Raw genomic sequence first — 18,898 nt, 5'->3', positions numbered from 1 at the left:
ACCAGGTAAAACGATGTGTGAAGCTCAAAGGACTTAAGTCTATTTCTAGCTAGTGTGGCTGAGCACAGGCTGATGGAGAGAGAAAAGAGGGGCATATGCTCAGAAAGGAAGGGCCTTGTTCCAGGGCTTCCAGTGGCTACCCAAATCCATAGATGGGACCAGACCTTGTCCTTTGCACACATAGAGGGCCTTTCCCATCCCAAGCAGGCTTCTGTCTTATTACATCTGCTTTGTAGTTGGTGTGAGAGCAAACCTCTCCAGACTTCTTCACAGCTCTGTGGGTAGAGGGTTTCCAGGCAACCACACCTATCCTGGTGCACACCATTTTTCTTTCCTTATTAGTAATAATCTCTCTGGAGGAAGCTGTTCTGAGGCAAGTGTGAGCCTCCAGGGTCACTGCTTGTGGGACAGTAGTAAGTCAGGTGCAGCTGAGAATGAGCAATCTGATTAGTGGGAGGAAGGGTACTCTGCATGGAGGAAGGAGTCACATTCTGTGGTAGGGACGAGGGAGGGCTTGGGGTTAGGGTTGGAGTCTGCTCAGATGAACTGTGTATCTTTGGTCTTATATTTAATATTTTTAGACTGCAACTGGTGGGTAATTGAAATCCAGGCAAGCAGAACTTTACACAGAGAGTTATGGTGGATATTTTTTCAATCTTAGCTTTCCTTGGCTTTACTGGGCTTCTAGGATCTGTGAGTTGATGTTTTACCCCAGCATGGGGAAATTCTCAACCATTTCTTCCTCAAATATGTTTTCTGCTTGTAGACTTCCAGTGCGGATGCACTAGACTTAGTTTTATGTACCCCAGATTCCTTTTATTCCCACCTTGACCCTGCCCCAGGGAACCCAGTCCCCTCCCCCTCTGTGTCCCATCTCCTCCTAAAGTGCTTGCACAGGTTCCTCTGGTGTTGCATCCGTGGGTTTGGTTTTCGCTGTTAGACTTGCCTTGGTTCTTATATTTATCTTTCTGCTCAAATCCCTCGGGGATTCTTACACAGCATCCACCCTTTAGGCCATCTGCCATGTTTATAATTTAAAGTCCTCTGTTTCTCAGAGCTCGCCATCCCTGAGTGGCTTTTACTGAATCTCATTCTCAGTGGAGTACGTTTTCTCGTGTCTTTGCACATGCTCTAAATCTGTGCAGGTGAGCAGGCTGGCTGTGCTCCTGCTCTCTCTGCTTCACTGTGGTGGCTCAGGATGTACTCAGCCAGGACTGTGCCCACTGAAGCTCCGGCTAGAGCCACCACTCCTGTTCTCCATATTTTAAGGGTGCAACAGGGCTTAGGATCTGGGGGGACCCCAGTTGGCCTCTGGGCTATCAGCTGAGCTCTGCTTTTAGATGACAAAGCTCTTCATGCCTCGTGGTGGTCACTGGATTGTTGTTTCTCTTCAGCCTTGCTTCTGACATTCTATGACCCGATGGCCTCTTTCCAGCCAGCTCCATGTGCCTTGGAAGAATATCACTTAGCACTACCTCATCCATAGCCTCCCTGTGGCAGGATGGATGGCAGTGGCCACACCCCTGAAGCTAGGTGGCTGATCCAGCTGGGTAACCCAGTCATTAGGGCTGGCTCCTGGTGGATTGATGATTAACCCATGGGTGTATTAAGAATTTGATGGTATTCGTGAGTGACATTGAGCCTGGAAGGTGGATCCTACCTAGTTGTAAAAAGTAGGTTATGGGGGGCTTTTGAAGAACACATTTGCCCCTGCCTCCTCGCTATCATTTTCCTCTCCCCTCTTCCACCTCCTTCTCCTTTCCCCATCTCCACTGTCTGCCACGTGCTCCTTGCCATGGTGTTCCGTCTCACCACACATGGATCCAGAGACAGTAAAGCCAAACGAGGAGAGGTTGAGGGATCTTTGAACTCAGAGCCAAGTATGCCCCCAAACACCACCCCTAAGTTTGTCTTTGATGAAGAGTTGCCTTAATACTCCACCCTACCCCAGGGCTCTGGGTACTGTGGCTGGGGTCTCCCTCTCTGCCCCTGGTGTCTCTTCAGGCTTCCACTACTTTGCCTGCAGGACAGCAGCTTTTGGGTCTCTTCTAGGATGTATTTGAGTTAGGTTTTCGGTTGTGCATGATCGCAGTTCTCTTAAACACTTCTGTAGCGTAAGCAGAGTGTTCCTGTCTCTTGAGTAGAATTGGTGTCCTCTCCCAACCTCTTCCACCACATTCTACTTTATACACACACCTCCTTACTGTGCGGGATGGCAAAGCCTGGGTCTGCAGCTAGTGGCCCAACAGTAGCACTTAACTTCTCTGCTGCCCATGTCCCTTTCTAAGGAGTAATCAGAGGCCACTCTGGTGACCATTTCAGGACCCAAGCTATCTCACCTAGTAAATAAATGATCATGATTTTTTTTTTTTAATGATTGAAAAGAAAAATTAGGCCACACTAGTCTCTATTTAAATTTTAAGTGTTTTTATTACACATTCTAATTGCATCCACCCATCCATTCATTTATTTATTTATTCATTTATTATGGGAGTCAGTTATATCCCTCCATTACGTGGATTCAGGAGATTGAACTCTATCCCAGGTAGTTCTGTAGCCACACCCTCTGCTCTCTTGCTCCCGTTCAGTGCCCAAAGAGATAATCTCCAGAGCCTCATTGCCAGAGCCCCGGGCTTCAACCTTCAGTGACCACCAGGGTCTCTGTGGTGTAGAAACTGTTTGATAAATGATGAAAGGTGGGAGAACATCTATATTGAAGGATTAAGGGCAAAGGGGTGGGGCTCTGGACTGTGTCTGTCAGCAACAAAGCAGGGCTTCCTACTGTTCCATTTGGCATCTAATAATGATTTGGGCTCCTGATGGCTAAGGCGTCAGTTATGTCTGGGTGTCACTCAGTTGCTAAGGCCATGGGGTTGAATCTGCCTCTATTTCCCTGCTCCCAAGGCCTTGTATGGGCTGGTCTGCCCTCTGCCAGAGCAGCTATTTCAGGAGCAGGGTGTGTGAGGTGCCCATGTGTAGCTTGCCCTCTGGCCCACTTCCTCCCCCACAGGTTTGGAGGGAGCTGGCTCTCACCACAGGCCTATAGGGAAAGGGAACCAGGGTGGGACCAGGATCTATACGGGCTTCACTGAATCCTCATCCTCCTGGGCCATTAATTTCTTTCAGACAGAGAGAGTGGTGTGAAAGCCATGTGTTTGGGATTGCCACATAAGGTAAACATTGGCTATCACACCATTTCAATGTACTTACTTTGAAGGGTGTCAGGCCAACCTAGATATTTTTAAAGATGGGCAGCTGTCACAGTGAATCAGTCCCCCCTAATTTCCAGCCACACAGTCTGGCTGGATTTGACACTTAGCAATGTATGTGAATTTTCTCTTTAACATACCCACAGGCTCCAGATTAAAGTTCCAAGATATCCCTAGGCACACCCACTCCCAGTACCTAATAAAGTCTTGGGCTTGGTGGGAGGAAGTGATAATTATCCCAGATTATCTGGCAGAACCCCAATTCACAGCCCATGTCAGAAGACTATAAAGTTAAAAACTGGTCAGAATGAAGGGATTTATCATGCTCATAAAGGATGTGGTATCATTTGGTGTCACTGGTCAGAAGCTCTTTATTTCTGTTCCAGCAGAGAAGCAAGAGCAAGCCTGCCTAAGCAGACCTAACCTAACCCCAGTACAGACAAAGCCGGTAAGTTCAGGTCCTGAGACTTCTAGGCTGTCCCATCCTCTGAGGGTCTAGCATCCCAAAACGAGGTCTAGACTTCCCAGGGAGCCTGGGTGCCTGAGAGCCTGTTCACTCCTCCTGCTGATTCCCCTTTATACCACAGTGTGACGCTAGAGAGCAGCGTGCATTCTGTGGGAGCAGAGAAGAAACTCAAGGGCCTACAACAGACCTGGGAAAGAGACATCTTCATTCTTGATGACATTTTACCTCTAGTCTCTGCTCGTGTCTGTCCTCATCAGGAAGGCCTGTAGTCACCCTGCCTCACCTCCTGTGATTTCCCTTTTATTGTCTGTGGTGAAGTGTCTCTCCCCATCCTCAATTCCTTTATCCAGCTCAGGGCTCCCAGAAGCTCCAGGTACTTTTCAGAAACAAACAAACAAACAACAACAACAGCAAACCCAAGAACTTTCCCTGTAATCTGTGTTTTCTAAAATCAGACACAATAAAAAACAAATAAATTACAACCTATCTAGGGGACCTGACACAAGAAGAGCATTGAACACAAATTTCTATATCAATGATGGTACCACAGGGCAGCTGTGGATCCCACATTCTCACCTTTTAGATGCACAGGCAGCCTTCAATTCACAATGAAAGCGTGACAGCATCTTGGCCTTCACAGTGACATAAGAAGTTACAACCATGTAATTCCGGTTTACAGATGAGCAGGAAAAGAGAAGCAAATCACTTTGCCAAGGCCACAGAAATAATCAAAGATGGAGTCCGATTTTGAGGTCGCAGAGCTTGGTTCACTGAGTCTGTGCGAGTTTGGGGGCGTGGTCAGATGCTGTGGGCTCCCCACCAGTTAATTGCAACGGTTATTGCTGCTCCAGGATTGAGGTGGCTTTCCCTCTTGCCTCCAGAAGGTGGCGACAAAGCACCGTGCCAAACGTGTTTCTGACTCGGTAGTAAGCTTGGTTTGGCTGAAAATGTAATCGGCACTTGGTTATGAACCCAAATAAAACTTGCAAATGGGAGAGCGACTCTGGGCTAGCAAGGATTCTGCCAACATTATGTCCGTAGTCAACCCCAAGAATAGATGATCTCAAGTCATTTTGGATCTTAGGATGGATCAGATTCAATTTCCCCCTCAGAACTCTAGGCCTGGAAGTGAGTAGCTGTAGCGCACACTCAACACCCACGTAGAGTAAGAATTTGATGATAGTAGTGATTTTAAATAGTTAAAAGCCTCATACCATAGAAAAAGATCTTTACCAACCCCACATCAGATAGAGGCCTAATATCCAAGGTATACAAAGAACTCAAAGAGCTAGACACCAGAGACTCAAACAACCCTATTAAAAGTGGGGTACAGAGCTAAACAAAAAGTTCTCAATTGAGGAATATCAAATGGCTGAGAAACATCTAAGGAAATGCTCGACATCCTTAGCCATCAGGGAAATGCAAATCAAAACAACCTTGAGATTCCACCTCACACCAGTCAGATTGGCCAAGATCCAAAACTCAGAGGACAGCAGATGCTGGCGAGGATATGGAGAAAGAGGAACACTTCTCCACTGTTGGTGGGGCTGTAAACTGATACAACCACTCTGGAAATCAGTCTGGCGATTCCTCAGAAAAATGGACATAGTACTACCTGAAGACTCAGTTATTCCACTTCTGGGCATATACCCCAGAGACGCTCCAACATACAACAAAGACACATGCACCACAATGTTCATTGCAGCTCTATTTATAATAGTCAGAAGCTGGAAAGAACCCAGATGTGTTTAGTAGATGAATGGATACAAAAATTGTGGTACATTTACACAATGGAGTACTACTCAGCCACCAGAAACAATGACTTAACCAAATTCTTCAGAAAATGGCTGCATCTAGAGAATATCATCCTGAGTGAGATAACCCAGCCACAAAAGAACAGACATAAAATGCAGACACTGATAATGGGATACTAACCCCAGAAAGCTCTGAACACCCCAGAAACAACTCACAGACTGTGTGAAGCTCAACAACAACAACAAAAGGAATATATTTTAATTAACAGAACTGTATCACATCCCCCTTTCCTCACTACAGCCCCTCCTAGTCTCTCTCCTATCCCCTCAAATTAATAGCCTCTTTTCCTATATTATTGTTACATATATACATATGTGTATGTATATGTACCCACAAATCCTTAATTACAACCTTAAAAAATGTATTCGAAAAAAATAAATAAAAAAAAAGAAAAAAAAGGGGGCGGGCCCCCTTCACCCCTCCCCCACCTCCAGTTCATGTGCTCACCCTAACCTGCGAGTGTGCCACATGCAGAGTGAGGGGGACTCATCCCATCCCCATTGCTGTCGCTGTTTCAACATCTCCATGGAGGGAACTCCATATTAGTGAGCCGAGGTTGAGGTTCGCTCCTATGCTTGGCGGCTGTGGCTGCAGGGGCTGAAGTGGCCTGGAACACTGCACTTTTCATAGCCGCTCTTGCTGTACTAAGTCCGGGGCACCTATCACACAGATAGACGCCCGACTGGGAACAGTGAGGACCGCCTCCGCCTCGCACACTACTTGGGCAGGTCTAATTCCGGATTTGGTGGGCTCCTTGCACACCACCTGGTTTGAGAGGACTAAACTGGAGATAGTGTTAGCTTTTTTCAGGAACCCAGAAGGCCATAAGCAACAGAAGGTCCCGCGGGATCTCCTGCAGGCTCTCAGGATATTCCCTGGACTCCTTCCTCTTAGAGGATCTCTCTCTCTCTCTCTGTCTCTGTCTCTCTGTCTCTCTCTGTCTGTCTCTCTGTCTCTCTGTTTGTCTCTCTGTCTCTGTCTCTCTGTCTCTGTCTCTGTCTCTCTGTCTCTGTCTCTCTGTCTCTGTCTCTCTCTGTCTCTCTGTCTCTGTCTCTCTCTGTCTCTCTGTCTCTGTCTCTCTCCCTGTCTCTCTCTGTCTCTCTGTCTCTGTCTCTCTGTCTCTCTCTCTCTGTCTTTGTCTCTGTCTCTCTCTCTCTCTCTCTGTCTCTCTCTCTGTCTCTCTGTCTCTCCCTCCTCCACTTCTCTCCCTCCTCTGGATGTCAGGAGTCCCACTTTATTCTCTCTTCTGTCCAGCCACTGACTGATCAGCTTTTATCAGAGAATAAGCGGTGAGTCTGTTTACACAAACTTTAAACAGATATTTGGAATAAACATTACAATGTCATGTCCAGATTGCAACAAGACATGAGGTCAGAAAACTCAGCATTTAAATAACGCGAGGATGACCTTTACACAGTGCAGAAAATATGCTTACAAGCCAGTTCTTAAAGGCTGAGTAGTTTCTCAGCTTTAATTTTTTATCTGTTGAAAGAAAGCAATCTTTAATTTATATTCTGTGGTGCATTTGGTCTCTATTTTGCATTTTCAACTCTGAGTCCTGCACATCTGTCCTTCCTTTCTGTCTACTAATTCTGGCTTTGCCTTTTCCTTCGTTTCCCATTCCCTCAGTTGCAGTGCTAAGTTGTTTGTATTCTCTTGCTCTTCCCTCCCCCCACGCCCTCTCCTGTGTGTACACGTGCATGCCCCCCCCCCACACTTAAGAATTTCATTAGAACTGATTTTTTGATATTCCTAGATGTTGGTATTTTGTTTTTTCTCACCTTACCATGGAATTTTAACTTTTTTCTTTATTTTTTCTTGACCCTGGGTCACTTCCCCTGGGGTCTACCTGTCTCTTCCTTTTTTCTCCAGGTCCGATGCAGGGCAGCATTGCACTCCACTGGCACCGCCTCGTCTGCTCTACAGCAGTGCCTCAGCCTTTCCTTACCTTTCAATGTCTTTGAAGCAGTTGCTAATACTGAGTGATGTGTGTGTGTGTGTATGTGTGTGTGCGTGTGCAGGGGTGTGTATTTAGACTCTTGTTCAGTAATTTTCAACCCCACTAAGACCATGTGGAAAACACACGATGCAGTGATATTTATAAACCACATGCCTAGATTGGGCAGACCTAGCACTGTACTAACTTATTCTCCAGCTACGAGACTCTCTGCTGCTTACAGTTTGTCCTGACCACATGGCTCTGCTCCGTCTTCACTTCCTCCTCTCCCTCTGTTCTTTCTCCATTATTTTCTCTGCCTCCCCTACCTGGCCCTACTCTCCAAGACCTCCCAGCTCACCTTTCCCTTCCACTGCCTCTAGCCTTAATTTGACCAGTTAAAATGTGGGAAAGGTTCACATGAAATCAGTAGAGTATGTGATCAACTGCTCCTCAGGGAGCAGCCTCTTGAGGAAGGAGAATTAACATCAGAATACAAGCAGCATCAGGGCAACCCACAACATATCCCCCTTTTTGTTCAATAAAATGGGCTCTTTTCTCTCAGATATAAATTGGGCACAACCATACACTTATGCAAATTATAAAGTGTGACATACACTTAAAATCCAATCCACTGTATCTGTCAGTTTAGATAAAGTAATCTACCATCTAGCCTAACTCAAAACATTTACAATTCTGTGCCTAAATTGTGCTGATTTTAACGTGTATTCCCATCTGAAGTTTATCCTTCCAAATCTAAATCATATTCCTTATGCTAAACCACTTAAGTTTGACTATGAGACCACAACTAGTCTTTAGTCCCATCAGAGATCTGGGAAGGAATTAAATATTACCTGAAGATGTAGGGTGCACAAAGACCTGGCTTCCAAAACTATACAATTTGTGGAGACAGATGACTTCCTGGACATTCCCTTAATTTCTTATAATTAAGAAATCTTAATTGGAGAATCAGCCTTCTGGCCCAGAAACATCTGACAGATCTTAAATGAAGCAGAAATTATGAGGACTGGCTTACGCTGTATTGGCAAAATTTAGCAGTTGACTTTCTCACATCTATTTGTCCTGTTTTGAACAGTATTTTTGTCTGAGGATGAATTAGGACAATTCTTGCCCAGTGGCTATCTTGCCATGATCAAAGCAACTCCACCTGGAGGTACAACGCTCAATATCTTCCTTGAAGTGGAATAGGGATTCTGTCAGGATCACACCTGTCTCGTAGTCAAATGGTCTTTGACGATGAAATAATATTAAATGCTATATTCTGTGGATCTCGGACACTTTTGAAGACTAATAATATAGCATAATTGAACTGTCAAACATTCATTATGCTTAGTTATTCACTACTTGAATAATCTTGAAAACACTAGTTGTAATTAACTAAATTACAGTCTAATGTGACAATGAATTTAAACTGTCGGACTATTAGCTTACATTACTTAATCATCTTAAACAGTTTGTATCAGCAGCTATGAAAAGGAGTGGATCTAAGCCTTTGTATTTTTATATAAGTTGCATAGACACAATGCCTATCTAAGAGCAATAATATTAATTTTAAAATTTCAATATATCAATATTATATCAATATACAAAATATACAAAATTATCATATAAGCATTTGAACCAGTTGAGCCAACTCATCAGTTCCATTATTCCATCGTAATGAAGAAAATGAGATAGAAATGGTTAAAGGATGAAAAAGTTTTCTTTTGAAGACTTGACTGGTCCCTGCTTGAGGCAGAGGCTAGAAACTCTAGGGACCCCAAGACATACATGTCTGCTGCTTCTTTCTTGCTCCAAAACCTGGTTCCAAAACTTTTTTCTGAATCACTTCTCATTCTCTTGGAACCCAGAAATCCTACCTTTGCCCAGCAATTGGCTTCTGCTTCCTTTTATTGACACAATCAAGAACCAGTGAGGGGATGCTGAGGAGCTTTGGTGTCTGGTGTTCATGTTCCGAGTCTTATCGTTGCCATTCAGGAGCATGGCATGGGACCCTAGTTGAGATTCACACACTTCAGAATGCTGGGTCTAAGTTGTCGATTTTATCAACACAAATTTTCTAAAGTGGAAGATGTAGTGATAGTGAATGTAAAATCCATTGCTGAAATGGGGGCCTATGTCAGCTTGTTAGAATAAAATAACATTGAAGACATGATTCTTCTTAGTGAATTACCCAGACAACATATCCATTCTATAAACAAACTGATCTGAATTGGCAGAAATGAATATGTAGTTGTCATTAGAGTGGATAAAGAAAAAGGATATATAGATTTGTCAAAAAGAAATGTTTCTCCAGAGAAAGTAACCAAATGTAAAGACAAATTTACAAAATCCAAAATTGTTTATAACATTCTTTGCCATGTTGCTTAGGTATTGGAATATACCAAGGAGAGCAGCTGGAAAACCTATTCCAGAGAACTGCCTGGGTCTTTGATGACAAGTTATGGAGACTTGGATATGGTGCCTATGACGCCTTTAAGCATGCAGTCTCAGACCCATCTATCTTGGATAGTTTAGATTTGAATATAGATGAAAGAGAAGTACTCATTAACAATATCAATAGGCGTTTGACCTCACAAGCTGTCAAAATTCGAGCAGACATTAAAGTAGCTTGCTATGGTTATGAAGGCATTGATGCTGTAAAAGAAGCCCTGAGAGCAGGTTTTAATTGTTCTACAAAAACCATGCCCATCAAGATTAATCTAAGAGCTCCACCCAGGTCGTGATGACAACGACCCTAGAGAGGACAGAAGGCCTCTCTGTCCTCAACCAGGCTATGGCAGTCATCAAAGAGAAGATTCAGGAGAAGAGAGGAGTGTTCGATGTTCAGATGAAGCCCAAAGTGGTCACAGATACAGATGAAACTGAACTTGCAAGGCAGCTGGACCTGCTTGAGAGAGAAAATGCTGAAGTAGATGGAGATGATGATGCAGAAGAAATGGAAGCCAAATCTGAAGATTAACCTTTTGGAAAACAGTCCAATCTAAGGAGTACAAAGCAGCCCTTTCTGGATGTAAACCCTAGACTTGAAAGTTTTTTAGTACTGAAAACTTCAAAGCTGAATATTTTTATTTCCAAGCCTGTGCCTAGAGCAGAGACTCTGCTCTGGATCTTCATCCACTCAGCCCACAACCCAGTTGCAGTTCAACCTCCAGAGGTTCTGATACAGTCAGGATCACAGGATCACAGAATCACAGGAAGGATAGGCTCAGATCAGAAACAGAAAGGCAGAGCTAGCCAGATGTGGAGAGGCAAGATTAAGAACATTAGTAACATAAAACAGTTTGCCGGGGCAACATCAGAACCCAGTTTTCCCACCACAGCAAATCATGAATACCTCAACACACCTATAAAGCAAGATTTAGATCTAAATTCTCATTTCATGAAGATAATAGAGGACTTTAAGGAAGTCATAAATAACCCTTTTAAAGAAGTGCAGGAGAACACAAGCAAACAAAAAGAAATACTTAAAGACAAAACACATGAATCCCTTAAAAAATACAGGAGAACACAATCAAACAGGTGAAGGAACTGAACAAAACCGTCCAGGATCTAAAAATGAAAACAGAAACATTAAAGAAAACACAAAGGGGGACAGCCCTGGAGATGGAACATGAGTCACATTTGCAAGCATCACCAACAGAATATAAGATATAGAAGATAAAATAAATCTCAGCCTTAAAAGATACCATAGAAGACATCAACACAAAAGTCAAGGGAAATACAAAAACAAAAAGCTCCTAATCTCAAAACATTCAAGAAATCCAGAGAACAATGATAAGACTGAACTTAAAAATAATAGGTATAGAAGAGAGTGAAGATTCCCAACTCAAAGGGCCAGCAAACATCTTCAACAAAATTATAGAAGAAAACGTCCTTAACTTAAAGAAAGAGATGCATATAAACATACAAGAAGCTTACAGATACCAAACAGATGGGTCCAGAAAAGATGTTCCTCCTCTCACATAATAATTAAGACACCAAATGCACAGAACAAAGAAAGAGTATTAAAAGCAATAAGAGAAAAAGGTCAAGTAACATATAAAGGCAGACATATCAGAATTACATCAGACTTCTCAATAGATATTCTAAAAGCCAGAAGATCCCAGTAGATGTCATATGGACCCTAAGAGAAAAATGCCAGCCCTAGCTACTATACCCAGTAAAACTTTTAATTTCCATAAATGGAGAAAGTAAGGTATTTCAAGACAAAACAAAATTTGAACAATGTCTTTCTACTAATCTAGCCCTAGAAAGGATAATAAAAGAAAAAGTCGGTGGGTTCGCAGGTGGCCTTCCACAGTGGCGGCTCTGCCCACTCCCGCCCCCCCCCATCCCCCTTCTTGGCCTTCGCTGCTGGCCTTGGTGGCCTGCTGGGTCCGCGTCTCGCCTCTGCTCCTGGAGGACAAGCAGAGGAGAGAATGAGCCAGAGGGACACGCTGGTGCATCTGTTTGCCGGGAAATGTGGTGGTACAGTGGGAGCTATTCTGACATGTCCACTGGAAGTTGTGAAAACACAGCTGCAGTCATCTTCTGTGACACTATATATTTCTGAAGTTCAGCTGAACATCATGGCTGGAGCCAGTGTCAACCGAGTAGTGTCCCCTGGACCTCTTCATTGTCTAAAGGTTATCCTGTAAAAGAGGGCCCTCGTTCATTTGTTTAGAGGATTAGGTCCTAATTTGGTGGGAGTAGCTCCCTCCAGAGCAATATACTTTGCTGCTTATTCAAACTGCAAAGAAAAGTTGAATGGTGTTTTTGATCCTGATTCTACCCAAGTACACATGATTTCAGCTGCAATGGCAGGCATTTACTATACATTTCTCCCGAGAAAAGAGTGAGATCGTGTCATCTCATGCTCCCCATCCGCAGGTCACTTCCTGTAGAAATATGGACTTACACCTCGTTTTACTGCAATCACTGCAACAAACCCTATTTGGCTTATAAAGACTCGGTTACAGCTTGATGCAAGGAATCGTGGGGAAAAGCGAATGGGTGCTTTTGAATGTGTTCGTAAAGTATATCAGACAGACGGACTGAGAGGATTTTATAGGGGCATGTCTGCCTCATATGCCGGCATATCAGAGACAGTTATCCATTTTGTTATTTATGAAAGAATAAATAAAGCAAAAGTTACTGGAATGTAAGATGGCTTCTGTGATGGTGACAGAAGAGCAGTTTGTGAAAGAAGCATCCGATTTGGTCAGAATGATGCTAGCTGCTGCCACCTCAAAGACCTATGCCACAACCATAGCGTACCCACATGAAGTTGTAAGAACACAACTGCGTGAAGAAGGGACAAAATACAGATCTTTTTTTTCAGAAACTGTCTTTAATTGTTCAAGAAGAAGGCTATGTGTCTCTTTACTGTGGCCTAACAACTCATCTGGTGAGACAGATTCCAAACACAGCCATTATTATGGCCACGTATGAACTGGTGGTCTACCTACTCAATGGATAGCAGCAGGACTGCCATGCCGCAGAGCAGGAAGACCAAAAGATGACAGTGGATCACGGAATCCTGAAGCCAGCGTGGTGGACAGAAGACGGTAGTTGGGAAACATGTAGCTGCTATGGCTGAGTGGATGTTTGGTTTTAGGAAGTAAGGTGCTACAGCACATTAATCTTTCAGTGATGAAACCCTGGGCCGCCTCTTAGAGAATGCTTTGAAAAGCATCCCTTTCTCAGATTGCCATTTTCTCTACTGTGCACCAGCTCCAGTTTTGTTTTACTGGTTTATGACATTCAGATAATAGTGTTAATTCCATGAGCATTTTGGTCATTTAAACAAAATTATTCCTAAGTATTTACTGTACTGGAACTTCCCAAAGACGAGAGTGATGATTAAAGATGACTCACTTGACTTCTGTGGTACCGTAAAACAACAAGTAGATCCTCAATACCCCAGTTCCCCAGAAGGACCTGCCTGTTACAGTGTCTTACGTTATTTTACACCAGTAATCACTGTATTTTGACAACCGGTGAAATAGTATCTAAATATTTCACATTTTCAACATTAAAATGTTTTGGTTACAGCTAAAAGATATTCATCATGATGTGGATTTTAACACATCAAATGCACATAGTTAATGGGTTGGAACTATAAAATAAGCTAGCAGATACTTGCTCAGTGATGTAGAGAGAAAGAGCATTCTCATACCTTCTCCAGTTACGTGATGTGGGAGTGGATGCGATTTTGATTCATAATTTGATTATCACAGTTTCATACCTACATATTACTTACTTTAAAAGTAGAAACTTGAATTTTTCTGCTTACTTTTACATTAAGAATTTTACCTTTTGAATTAGTTCACATCTGTATAGGTTATTCTTGGTTGGTAGAGGAAATGATAATTTTCAGATTTGCCCTTTATAGGCTTCTTGAAGTGATACTAATATTTAGGACAATATAAATATTACAAAGAGACACCCTTAACCATCAGATACAGAGAACATCAGTTGGCAGAAAGCCTGTAGATGAATGGGCACATGTTCTTCTGCCCTAGTTTCCTAAATGCTCTCTCACAGAGTGAGATAGTTTTAGTTCATTGTGTTAACAAGATATAGTTTCTAAATTTTGCTATTGAGTCAGCAACATCTTTGAATACTTTAATATAATATATACGGCCATTATAAAGGTGCTTGCTGCAATTCTATAGATTTTCCTATGAATGTTGCTGTACTGGCATGTAAAACTTCTACAATTAAACTCTACTGTGGTACTCATCAATGTACCTTAACTTTACATTTTGTGCAATGGCTTTCTCTTCAGAATGACTTTGTGAATGCACTTTGTGGCCTTTCAAGGGGGTAAGAATTAGAATAGAATTCATGTTAATTTCTTTAGCATTGTTATGTATTAGGCAGAAGCAGCGCACATAATATTTTTTTGATTTTAGGTATGTTTTGGAGTTCTTACAGTATTTTAAGAGTGCCGTGTAATGCCACAATATCATGGAGCAGCCGCTCGTCATTGAGAGCTTTCTCTGCTGTCACCAATGAAGTTTAATTCCCTCTTAAATTTCTCACCTTGACTTCCTTGTAATCAGTAACTGGATGTTTTTGAGGTGCTCAATTGGAATTAAAAATATTCCAATCTATTTGGAGACCAAAGGCAAGTATAGATTGTTACCTTTGGAATTATTGCAGCTTTGGCATCTATTACATGGAACATACTAAAAGGAAATTCCTACCTGGGGGTATAACTTAAATCCATAGAGAAGGTCTCGGGGTGTAGTGTTTGCCTCTTCAGGTGCCATTGATACTGCCTAATACAGCGCCATTTGCTCTGTGGAGATCTATAACACTTAGTGATGTTGAATGTAGGACATGTTCTCCCGTGTTACACAGATGTCAGGTGATGAAGAGAGACATGAGAACCAGCAGCCCAGGAACAGCTTATGCCATCGTCGTACCCAACATGATAAGTGTCCTTCAGGGATGAACATGTAGTCTGTTTCTTGCAAGTAAAACTTACATAACCTCTAGTGCATTGTATTCAGCTTTTAAAGTTAGCATGTGATCTTCAGGAAAGGGGGCTTTAGAGTCTTAAGTGTTTACTTGTAGAACAACTGCTGGCAAGGAGCAATGCAGTCTGTTTTTGTTTTTTCCCTTAGCATTGTCTACCATAGTTTACTTTATGACAGCGATAATCAAAAAGAAAGAAAGAAAATCATATATATGTTCTATATAGTTTGTCTATGAAGTATTTCTTTGAAGGTTTTAATTGTAATGTTTAAAAAATGTGCATACTTGGCATCGGATGTACTAAAAACTTGTTTTCAATCATATCATCTTTTAAAAAAATGTCTTGAAGAGCTAGGGTAGACCTTGTTGTATACGTTTGTTGCAGTCTTCTCAGAAAATTGAACATCCTCAGGGCTGGGGCAATAGCTACTCATAGCAACCCTCACAGAAGCAACCACTGTGACTCAAATGCTTGACACTTGGATAATCCAGTTGGTGAATGTCAAGCTTTAGTGGGTAGCATACAATGCTTTAAGCTCCCAGAGAATGATCTACCACTGAATCTCTGTCCTTGGGTTGGGTTGGGTTGATTTTTTTTCTTCAAATTTTGTTTTATTTTTGTGGTGATAGGGGGTCTTGTTGTCCAAGATGACCTTGTCTCCTGCTTCTCCTGCCTTTGCCTCCTTAGTGCTGGCATTAGAAACCTGCCCCTCCATGTTCATGAACTCTGTTCCAGATCTCAATTTACAACTGTTTATAACCAACCTCACTTATTAAAGGACTCAAGCTTGTTTTAATTCAGATACCATGACAACATTGTTAGGTCACACAGCCTGGCCCTTTGTCTCATAAACTTCAATGTCTGCTCTCAGTAGCCTTGTTAAGCCTTGTTAGGATGAGCACACTTGGGGTGTTCAGAGAATAAATGTTCATTTACTAAAGTCTAAACAATTTTGGCCTTTAAAAATAACTGTGATGGGGGTGGAGAGATGGCTTAGCAGTTAAGATCATTGGCTGCTCTTCTAGCGGTCCTGAGTACAATTTCCAGCAACCACATGGTGGCTCACAACCATCTGTAATGAGATATGATGCCCGCTTCTGGTGTGTTTGAAGACAGCTACAGTGTACTCATATAAATAAAAATTAATTTTAAAAAAAGTCACCATGAAATAATGATTTCAGTTTGAAAAACTTAAGTGGTAGAAATCAGTCTCCCTCTTTCTCTGAGGATTTTCTTCATACTTTTCAGTTCGCAGGCTCTTCTGTCCAAACTGCCAGTATAATAGGGACCCCTGAGGGGCTGATGCACAGATCTTACCTTGACTTTCATCATTCCTGAGATCAATACATCTGGGTAAACAGGACAGAATTTTGCCATATAAAATAAAGAGTGCTTTCTGCCCCCTCACATGCCTTATTTTCTATAACTTTGTTTCTCCTTAATTGTACCTGGATTTTTATGCTGTCCATTTTAGAAACTAAAGGACTAGTTTTGATCAGTTATGCTAAACTTTTTGAATGTACCCCAGTGGATGTGAACTAAATTATACCAATCACTGATGAGTTTTGCCCATCCATGTGAGTGTTCCTATTGCATTTTTGTACATGGTGCAAATTAGGTACATTTATGTTCTCTTTATGTTAACTAGCTGACTTGTACTTGAATTAAAATTTAAAAATTAAAAAAGAAAAAGTCTAACACAAGGAGGAAAATTACACCCCAAAATGCAAGAAATTAATCTTTTCACAACAATCCTAAAAGAGAAATACATAAACATAATTCTACCTCTATCAACAAAAATAACAGGAACCAACACTGATTGGACCCTTATATCTCTTAACATCAACTCAATTATCCAATAAAATGTCATAGGCTAACAGACTGGATATGTAAACAGGATTTAGTATTTTGCTACACACAGAAAACACATTTCAGTGACAGAGACAGACACTACTTCAAAGTAAATGGCTAAAAAAATTCAAGCAAATGGTCCCAAGAAACAATCTGGAGTAGTCATTCTAATATCCAATAAAATAGACTTTCAATCAAATTTTATCAAAAAATGGGGAAGGAGACTACATACTCAAAGGGAAAATCCACCAAGATGAACTCTCGATTCTGAGCATCTATGCCCCAAATTCAAGGGCTCCCACATTTGTAAAAGAAATGTTACTGAAATTCAAAGCACACATTGAACCTCAAACAATAATAGTAGGAGATTTCACCACCTTACTCTCACCAATGGATATAGGTTATGGAAACAGAAACTAAACAAAGACACAGTGAAACTAGCAGAATTAATGATCTAAATGGATTTAGCAGATATCTACAGAACAATTTACTCTATAATAAAAGAATATACCTTTTCAGCAGTTCATGGTACATTTTAAAAAATTGACCATATACTTGGACACAAGACAAACCTCAACAGATACAAGAACATTGAATCAACTCATATATTCTTTTGGACCACCACAGACTAAAGCTGGTCTAAAATAGCAACAAATACAACAGAAATCTCACATACAAGAGGAAGTTGGACAACTATCCACTTAATCATTACTTAGTCAGGGAAGAAATAAAGAAATTGAATATGTTTAAAGATTTAATAAAAATGAAGGCACAACATATCCAAACTTATGGGACAAAATAAAAGCAGTGCTAAGAGGTAAACTCATATACCTGAATGCTTCCATAAAGAAATTGGAGAGATCATACACTAGCAGCTTAACGGTTTATTTGAAATCTCTAGAACGAAAAAGCAAGTACACACAAGAGGAGTAGATGGCAGAAAATAATCAAACTCGGGGCTGAAATTAACCAAGTAGAAACAAAGAGAACTATACAAAGAATCAACAAAACTAGGAACTTGTTCTTTGAGAAAATCAATAAGGTAGATTATCCCTTAGCCAGAATCACAAGAAGGTACAGAGACAGGATTCAAATTAACAAAATCATGAGTGAAAAGGGAGACATAACTTTTATGCAAAAATGATTAAAATTTGTACATTTATCTTTGTTTTTTAAAAATAAAGTTCTTCAATTTAAAAAAAAAGAAAAGGGAGAAATAGCAACAGAAATTGAGGAAATTCAGAAAATAATAACAGTGTTTAAAGTTCAACTCTACAGACCCTCTTACACCCAAACCAGAGGGGAGCCTGACACATAGGCCCAGGGAGAGCACATCTGGAGTTCTCAGAGAGCAGAAAGTACTGTACTATCTGGAGAAGGGTCCCTTTTGGCCTAGAGAAAGCCAGGTCCCTGCCAGTAGTACCCAGGACCTGTGGGCACAGGGCAAAGCTACCAGAACAGCCTCACAAGAGCTCCCACATCTGAGCCCACAAAGACAGAGCTGAGTCACTGCTACCAGAACTCACTGCCTGACTACTAAAGTCGAGCACTCAGAAGCAGTTTTCTTCCTGAGCCCATGAACTCTCAGGTCCATGGGAGAGACAGGTACCAATCACTGACAACAAGACCACATATAATGACAGACAACAAGATGGCAAAAGGAAAATGAAAGAACTTAAGCAATGGAAACTAAGACAATCTGGCAACACCAGAACCCAGCTCTTCCATCACAGAAAGCAGTGGATTGCCAAACACTGGAGAAAAAGAAGACACATACCACAAAATGATGGTGGAAATCTTTGAGAAGAGCATGAATAACTCCCTTGAACAAGTAGGAGAGAACAAACATAAACAAAAAGAAGCTTTTAAAAAGGAAACATGAAAAGCACACAAAGAACTCAAAGAACTACAGGAAAACACAACCAAAAGATGAAGGTATTGAAAATGGAAATAGAAACAATAAAGAAAACACAAAAGAGACAACCCTGGAGATAGAAAACCTAAAAAAGAAATCAGGAGTCACAGATGCAAGCATCTCCAACAGACTACAAGAGATGGAGGAGAGAATCTCAGGGGTCGAAGACAACATTGAAAACATAGACAAAACATTTAGAGAAGATGCAAAAACCAAA

General features: G+C 41.6%; 2 pseudogenes across 2 annotated transcripts; both read left to right on the top strand.

Annotated features, from left to right (window-relative positions):
- The first annotated feature begins 9,466 nt into the window (after positions 1-9,466).
- On the top strand, positions 9,467-10,409 carry LOC308418675 (eukaryotic translation initiation factor 2 subunit 1-like; annotated as a pseudogene). Its single transcript has one exon. The product of its transcript is annotated as a eukaryotic translation initiation factor 2 subunit 1-like (transcript).
- Positions 10,410-11,868: 1,459 nt separating this feature from the next.
- LOC308418426 (solute carrier family 25 member 36-like) lies at positions 11,869-12,908 on the top strand (annotated as a pseudogene). The gene is made up of 2 exons: positions 11,869-12,255; positions 12,355-12,908. The product of its transcript is annotated as a solute carrier family 25 member 36-like (transcript).
- Positions 12,909-18,898: the final 5,990 nt, after the last annotated feature.

Source organism: Micromys minutus (assembly GCF_963924665.1).
Source record: "Micromys minutus genome assembly, chromosome: 3".
Lineage (NCBI taxonomy): Eukaryota > Metazoa > Chordata > Mammalia > Rodentia > Muridae > Micromys > Micromys minutus.
This window is presented reverse-complemented; position numbering and strand designations above follow the sequence as displayed.